Source organism: Centrocercus urophasianus, unplaced genomic scaffold (assembly GCF_019232065.1).
Source record: "Centrocercus urophasianus isolate 14NV4802_14NV808 unplaced genomic scaffold, USGS_Curo_1.0 seq_1105, whole genome shotgun sequence".
NCBI classification, from domain to species: domain Eukaryota; kingdom Metazoa; phylum Chordata; class Aves; order Galliformes; family Phasianidae; genus Centrocercus; species Centrocercus urophasianus.
The window spans coordinates 26,091-34,839 of NW_024884260.1; the positions used below are offsets into that span (position 1 = coordinate 26,091).

General features: G+C 35.2%; 1 long non-coding RNA gene across 1 annotated transcript in view; it reads left to right on the plus strand.

Annotated features, from left to right (window-relative positions):
• LOC122155365 overlaps nucleotides 1-8,357 on the plus strand; it is a 33,993-nt gene extending 25,636 nt beyond the window's left edge. The window contains exons 2-3 of the long non-coding RNA XR_006167246.1: nucleotides 6,265-6,325; nucleotides 7,954-8,357. This is a non-coding gene — a long non-coding RNA (uncharacterized LOC122155365). The remainder of the gene's footprint in view (nucleotides 1-6,264; nucleotides 6,326-7,953) is intronic.
• Nucleotides 8,358-8,749: the final 392 nt, after the last annotated feature.

Sequence of the window (8,749 nt, forward strand, 5' to 3'; positions counted from 1 at the left end):
CTATATGCTACAATATTTGGAATAACTGGCATTGTTTGAACGAAGAAACCTGAGTTTAAAAAATGTTTAATGTAGAGCTGCATGGATGTGTCTACAAAACTGCCATCATCTATTAAAAGAAAATTGTGTTTATAAGGGTAAATGAGTAATTGTGTTCAGGCTTCAGCAATTTCTTGACCTTCATATGACATTGCTCAGACATTAGAGGTATTGCTGTTTTGTGAGAAGGGCTGTGGCACAATGCCAGGCTGTGAACTGTGCAAGTATCTAACAAGAAGTAGACCCGAGGGAGACAAGGAGACAGTTTTAGGGCAGGTTTAGATTGAATGTTGCTTCATCCCTCTGAGGCACAAGCACAATAGTTAAATAAAAGACTCTTTGAGACCCTGCCTTCCTTAGAAATACTTTGTGAGATGTGACTGGAATCTGTTATTTGGTAACTCTTTATTTTTTTATGATAAAAACAATTCTACCAGGTAGAAGACAGACTTCAACTTTTTTAAGCTGAGGCACTGCACAGTAGATCACCAGAGGGTGTCATACAGTTCTGCCCTGTAGGACCACATGATGGTGAAGGATCATAACAGGAGGCTGTAGCCCAAGGAGCAGTGATTTCTTTCTTGCTGCTGGACTCCAAGCTCCATAAAGGAGGCTTACATGAAAGGCAGCCAAAAGACAAGTGAATGACTGGCTGTTTTTGTTTTCACAGATGATTAAAATCTGAGAATATTGCATCTCTGAGCATATCAGTTTACACTGGTGGATTCAAAAATACGTTTTTCTTTTGGATATTATTCGCAGTGCAATAACTTTAATTTCAGTAAGTTTTTAAGCAAACATTTAATCTGCCTTCTTGTGATAGCCTTTTTAATTTAACAAAATCATTTCTAAGTATTTTCTTTTGTTAATTTTTAATGTTATCCTAGTAATTAGTACTATATGTCACCAGATGACCAGTAGAAAACTACGGAACTACCATGGCTTTTATTCCATTAAATTAAAAAGAAACAAAACGGGAATCTTCTCATCATTTCCTTGGCAAAGCTATTGAAAGTTATGAAGTAAGAGAGGAGGGGAGAACAGCCCTTCATGAAGAGGTTCTATAAATGGTTTAATCTAAGAAAAGGTAACAGAATTGGAAGTGAACATTGGGGTTTTAAACGTTGTTAATGAATAGATGGAGGAGAAGAGGTGAGAAAAAGAATGCATTTTGCTTATCTGTTCTTCCCAAGTCCAGCTGAAATGATTACTTCATAATTCTTCATCTTTGCTCAGGAATACAAGCATACAGTCTAAAATGACTTGTATGACTGATACTAGGCTACAGTAACAAGGTGCAGAGGAGATCTAGAGATCTGGTCCATTCCACAGTTCTGAGTGGAGAACCAGAACCAATCCTTAGCTTTCAATCTGTTAGAGAACCTGTGCACTTCACCTGCTTCTGGATCAACCTAGAAAAAATGACATTGCCAAAAGGTGGAACCTGTAGTCATCAAATCTACACTATTTCTTTTGAATGTCCTGTTTATGAAGAAGTAAAACTCCAAATCTTTTCTGTACACGGTAACAGAGAAAAAAAACTTATTTAGTAAGTAAACTGTCATCTGAGTAAGACTAGGGATTGAATAGTGTTTATCATGAGTGGAATAGCCTGACATACCTGAGAATTTTTCTTTTTTTTAGGGTCATGCCATCTCTTCAACAGAAAAACAAAAGGAAATAAATTACTGACAAAGTATGCTAAGTTTAAGGAATTCTAGAAGAACCGAAGTCATAAATGGACAGTCATTTCTGGATGGAAAGCTTTTTCTAACACTCTCAGTGAAGTGCTTTAAACATAGTATGTCTCATATGATCAAATATTTAATATAAAATAAAATCTCAAATAAAAATTTCATAAAAATAAAATATCAAATAAAATCTCAAACACTCTCAGCATGATAAAATGTGAACTTCCACCATCAAAAGCTTCTGTGAACTATGAGGACATTTCCACACCAATTGAGTGGACTGGTAACCCTTTTTTCTGTGTGCACTTTTGATCTGATGGAAGATTTGTATAAATGTTGACTAAGGTGCTATCACCTTTATTGTCAAGAAGAATTGTGTTTTTTTCATAAATCATCAATCCACCGTACAAAATCATGCAATGCATGATACCCATTTTTACATGAATGAGGTTCCTTCAGAAGCTGCCCAAGTATCCAACTTATGGTCAGGTTCTCAGAACTTACCTGATGAGAGGATAGAAAGTATTTCCATATGCCTTCAGTGTAAAACTTGAAATCTATGAATGACGTAAGTAATTTGAGATTTCATGTAGATAATAAGTGTAAAGAAAATGCTTACAACATTACATTGGAAAACTCAAATTGTGTATCGTGGGCTATGCATAACACCACCTTTCATCAGACATACTTGTCCTTTTTTGTACTGTTTCAAGGTACTGATTGCCCCTTTTTATTGGCTCTTTACCAGCATTGTAGTGTTTATAGTGATATTTTTCAATTCAGTTGTCATAATAATGAAGGAATTGGGTCCAAAAGCAGGAGATATCTAGTTTTTTTAAAATTATTACAGCTAATGAAGGTCTTTTATTTAATAAATGCACGTATGTAAATGTATAAGCAGTTTTGAGGAGGCTTGAGGTTTGATTTTTATGAAGTTTATAGTTTGAACTTCATTGTCCACAGATTTAAAAAATAAATCTGTGTCTTGGTCATTACTTGATGATTATCATCACTTGAAATAGTGTGGAGATAGGAAAGAGATGGGAAAGCTGCTTGACACTAAAGATCCATTTCATTCCAGAATTGCCAGTGACGATAAAATCGTAGTCCCCTTTAGAAAAATCTTAGATGACTAGTGGAGTTATAATCCACTGCCTCGGTGCTTGATATCTCTAGCTGTTCAATAATATTTTGGTCTCTGTATTGTCAGAGGAGCTAACAACTGTTATATTGCCTCATAAATTTTTAACATGCATTCTAAGTTCTTACCTTGTGCACATATGAACAGAAAATAGCTGGTATTTTTAGGACATTACTTAAGGTTAAAAAAATAGCTACTCAGGTAGTACTGCAGCCTCAAATACAGATGCCTAAATAGAACATTTGAAGTGCCTATCTTTTATTATGGTGAAAAATGTAAACAGGACTCTCTTTCAACTGCTTTCTCTGTTGGTGTTGCTCCTTAGAAGACAGACTTGGCAGCTATATGAGCCAGATATCAAGCTCTGGAAGATTTTTGAAGTGTAGCATCTGCATCTTGGTTGCTCATTAAAAAACAATAACATTTTTGGTTACCTAAATTTTAGTTGAACTGTTCAGCGATGATCAAAATCATATGATATTTTTCTTTTGTAGTAAATGAAGCTGTATATTATTATGGTAGATGTACAATTTTATAACAATTCAAAAAAGCTCTGAGTGAAAACTTTGTGTTAGAGATTAATACTATGCAAGATATTCTGCAAAGTGCGTTTTGGCTTATATCAAAATATGTAAAAGGGAAATGGCACCCATTTTAAATATTCCTCTGAATAGTCTTTGGCATAATTGATGGAGATCCTGGTACTGTGCGATGCACTGAATCTAAGTGGAGACATAAGATGATCAGTATTACCTACAATACAGATCTTGTCATAACCTTGAATCCCTAAATTTGGAACTAGGCATAGATAGTGAACTGAATCTTGATTCTTGTTTAAATCTACACCTTTTATCGAACACTTTTCTTGCAGGTTGCTTTTGTGCCTGAAAGGATTTCTTCCTCAATACACATACAAACGAATTATGGGAAGGTCACTATTTCCATGAATGATTTCCTGTTGCAATCCCAGTGATTTAAAGCTGTGTGGCACACATGCTGATGGCAGTGCTGATGATACAAAGCAGCAAACATTTCTTTTCATGTAGGCAGAGAAGGTAGAGATGATTCGATGGTGAAATATTTATAGGTATCTTTTAATAAATTTGTTAATTATTTAGGGGATTTGCTTTATATTAGAAGTGCCTAAATTTAAAAAAAAAAAATTGTCAACAGTTCCCTAATTGTTGATGGTAGAAAGTGGGAGGTCTGGCTACTCTTCAACTCATTCCAGGTTTTATTTAAGCAAAGAAAACACAAATCTTTTTCAGTAGGGTCATACCAGTGCTGTATCTCTTCAGCATTACTGAGATAATTTGCCCTTCCTTTGACATACAGGCTCCCTTATTTATAGGTAATTCTGTTGGTGTAACAGTTCTTACGGTTCAGCTGAATCCCCTGAGATGACAGAGAACAACACAGTTCATGAGAAGCAGAATAAATCTTCCTGTGAAATAGTTTAGGCAAAAGCAACATGGAATCAAAGCAAAGTGGAAGAGGACTGGAGAACTATTTTTATTTTTATTTTTATTTTTTAAATAAAGGATTGTTTCATGTTGTACACCTATATGACATGACTAAACCTAGAGCTTCAAATAAGGTAATAAAAGAAAATGTTGTTTAGTAGTGCATAGTGTTACTACATTTAAAGTAAAATATTTCCATTCTTAGCATAAAAGTAAGAGATGTCACATCTGTGATTTAAGAAAGACAAGGAGAACAGCTATTATTCATATGGACTTCATTAATAAACAGCAGTATCTGAACTGTAACAAAGAAATAAATCAGTGCTCTGAAACTCTAGCTCAAAACTGAGCAAACAAAAAATGAAGTGCAGGTAACTGTGTGAACTATTAGTTTGATAACTGATAGCGAAGCACTAGGACAGGTTAACATTCTCATCTGCCAGAAACCTTGAAATTTTCTGAACTGGAAGCAGGTGAGAATAAGGAGGAATGTACATGTCTCACATCCGGCTTTGACAGGAAATCTCCGAGCCCGATAATGAACTTGACTTTTAAAGATGCTGAGACAGGGTGAAATTTCTGTACGTATTCTGAGTGGAGAAAATGCTAAATGTGTTTTAATCAGGTTAAAAAATTGGACAGACCTCTACATATCAGAACCCGTGGGCTCTTGAGCCTCTAAATATATTACCTTTGTCACTGAAACTTAGATTTGGACATTTTAGAAAACTCTTCTCTGTAGTTACTTTTGCAGAGAGAAATGTTAGACCTATAATGCTGTTATAGGGCAAAAATATTCAAGGTAGACCTAACCCATAGCTGTCTTTATATTAATGTATCCAGTGATATATACAAATAGAGAAATTAAAGGTAGAAAACATCTGCTCTGTCACCTATTCAGCTCTCTCAAGACAGAAAATACAAGAAAAGTTAATAGTGGTGTAAAGCTTCTGCAACTGCAGTGGAATTTGTTAGCGCAACAAAGTATGTTCAGGATGCAAGGCAGCTGTAAACAGTTTGTATTATTTCTGGGACTTCCATTTGTGAAAGGAAATTGCAGTTTAACAGGTATTTTAGCGGGCGGACATCCTGGTAGACTGCTCCAGCTTGGGGTTTGTTTTAGCAGGGGTACCATGAAAGAAAATTTTCAAGGCATTTTCTGTTGCACATCGTTCCATATCATCAACTGATGTCTTCTAGATGGGGAACTTTGCACGGTATGTGGTTGTGTGGTACATTGTGCAGAAGAGCGCTGTTGATCTTTATTCCTTTGTAAATACATAATCAATTACAGATGAAGTCAACTGATTGTGAGATTGATTTTGAGAGCATATCTGTATTTGCCTCTTTATCTGCCTTCCAAGTGGTTTAGTTAAACTTTAATATCTTTGCTGGAGAAAAAGTTTAAGTGATTTTAAATGCTCCTCAGAAACAGCACAGATTTCTTCTTTGTAAAGGTTTTAACCACTGAACTAAGGGGAGGCACAGCATCAAATCTTTGAAAAATGAAGTTAGTCCCAAAATATTGAAGAAATGCATGAATTGTTGTACCATATCTCCCTTTTTTTTTTTTTCATAGCTGAATGATGTCAACATACTTCTGCTTGGTATTTGTAGTGACCCTGTATATGGCACCATATTTTAGTCTTTGGTAGTAAGTATGAAAGTCAGGAGTGTTCTTTGAAGCTTCTGAATTCTACCACTCATAAGGCTTTGCTATCAAACCACGCTGAAAAAAAAGTGGACGTTGGATATATTTATCTCCATGAAGCCTTCTGCAAAACCATAAGTTCTAATTCTCATAGAGAGAATGTTTAAATGGCCATGTAAAACAGTCTAGATAAGTTGATAAACAAATTGTTTGTCAGTTTGCTAAATAGGATTAAGTTACTTCATGTACTTAGTTTCTGTATATTTCTTTATTTTACAGGGAAACAAAACTACAGCTGCTCATTTTTGATTGAGATGATGAGTGACAAGACGTTGTTTCAGTAAGTATGCATCTTGTTTATTCTATAAGAACATAAGTATCATGTGAGATCTTTCTCTTTTAATGTAAGTTCAGAGTTAGTTGCTTACACTTAAGTGACCACATCAGTTTATCTGAACACAGTGCACTTGTGCTTTTTTTATATACTGAAGGTACATTATTTTCTTTTCTAAGCACACAGACGTGCCTTTTGGTACTAAAAGGGTTCTAGTATTTGGCATCATTGAGTGAACTGCATCACTGCTAATAGCTGGATATCATTCACATACCTGAGATATGTTATTTGTAAGACCCATTAAGTGTGCCAGTTTGTTTATAATTAAGTAATTTACGGCTTTTGAAGAACTACTAAAGTGGTTGATATAAACAGTTCATATCACACTTGGAAATATGTACAAATAAGATGGGAAAGATTTCAAGTGGATCAGTATTAAGTAGAAAGCGTATATTTAAGCTTTGAGAGTGTAGTTCTGTTTCCGTAATTGCATGGATAAGACTAATTACAGTCATGTAAATAAATCTGTTCTCAGTGTTTTGTGAAGTATCTGTCTCTGCTATGTGTGGAGACAGTGATGAAAAAGGAAATCTCAGTGTTTCTAATCCAAGCTAATTTGGTTGCAGCATCTTTTTTCTGGATTAGAAAATGAAATCCATGTGGTGTTCACTGCTTGGAAAAAGAAAAAAAGTAATAGGATGCAATAGCAACTGTGATCAAAAGCAAAACAAACATTGCCTGTTTTTCTATTATCTAACAGTGATAACAGCCATTTTGTAGGGAAAAGAACACAGCAACACCGCAAGGAAGAAAAATGTTTAAAGGAAAAACAGTAATTGTATGAATGAGGGATTCATGATGCAGTAAAATGCAGAGAGTATTATGAACTGGATAAACAAGTGATATAAATGGCAAACATTTAAAAATAATTTTTATTTCCTTGTTTATTCTACAGTTGGAGATTTTTACCCATTGTCCACTAGAAAAAAAAAATCAAAATGATTTTGGATGATCTTAGAAGGAAGCATTTGTTGTGTTAGCCCTTGGTAACATTGCCTTCTCTCGCCACATGAAAGGAAAGCTGCTGAAGACAAAATAGCAGTAAATTCCTATGTCATGAGATAATTCTCGTCCGCTTTCCCAAAGTGTGTGTGGTTAGAGATTAGAAATTCAGCTGAGGAATCAGATCTAACTCACTGGGGAGTAGTTTATGGTGTGTGTGATTAAACTACAGTGAATCCCACGCGTGAAGCCATTTCTAGACCTGGAATATCTTGACGGAAAAGATGTACAGTCTTGTGGCAATAAATAAATAAATAAGGAAAATAACAATGCTGTCCCTCACTTAAGTGAGGGTAACCTTCAATTCAGATGGCTCATGCTTACTATTCAATAAGTACACTATTTTCTTGTTCAGAACTGTGTATAACATCTGTTGGATGTCCTCAGCTGAAATTTTGGACTTTCAAGGTATTCAAAAGCCAACTACGCCCAGTTGCAGTTGGAGAACAGTCTCACACACAGGTCGTAGCAGAGGATTGGCTTCAGTCCATATTTATATGTTCTTCTCTGTTTTCAGTGTCTCACTTCTCACGATAGGATTTCTCAGATATAGTTTTCCTGTCTCTTTGCAGTAACTCAGCAGCACAAAGCATCCAGAAGAAAATGTGAGGTTGTAACACACATCGTTTTCTGGGGTTGCCCCTTAAATGACATCTTGAGGATACTCTTCCTCTGCTGTAGTCCAAAAGTATGCAAAATATCCCATGTCCTCCTGGTCTGATTGGGAAACTGTTTTATGTTTTTATCTCTGTTTAAGTTTTTGCTATGTGAAAAAAGAAGTAAGTACAAAGTAATTTTATTCTCTAGAGTGCAATTACTGAATAGGTTGATAAAAAGATCTTGCACAGAAGAATAAAGGGCTTAAAAAGAAATTTCATTTATGCATCCTCAATCCAGTAACCCATACCTTTTTCAATATTATGCTATTGATAAATGTCGTATCAGTTTGCTGTTTCCCTCAATGTCTTAATAATTAAATATAGTAGAAGTAAAATTCTGTGGCCTTTTGTCTGAACCTTTTTCCTCTGGGGGAAAAAAAAAAAAATCTCTGAAAAAAAGGAACACACACTCTGGAACCTCTCTGCGAGGCCATATGAAGTTCCACGTAGCCTATTCTTGGTAAGGTCTTACCATCGAACACCTGAAGAAGGTCTGTTTCTGAAGTGAGAAGATTCACCTAGTGTGGAGAATTTCTGATCTTCTATTCTGCTGTCCTACTGTTATCCTAGGGACTAAGCATTAGTGTAGCAAACTGTCCTCTGGCTCTTAATTAGAAAGATCAACCAATCTATAATTAAAAAAAAAACAAACAAACACATAGCATTATGACTGATAAGGGTCACACTTTGGTTTATATCAGTAAATCAA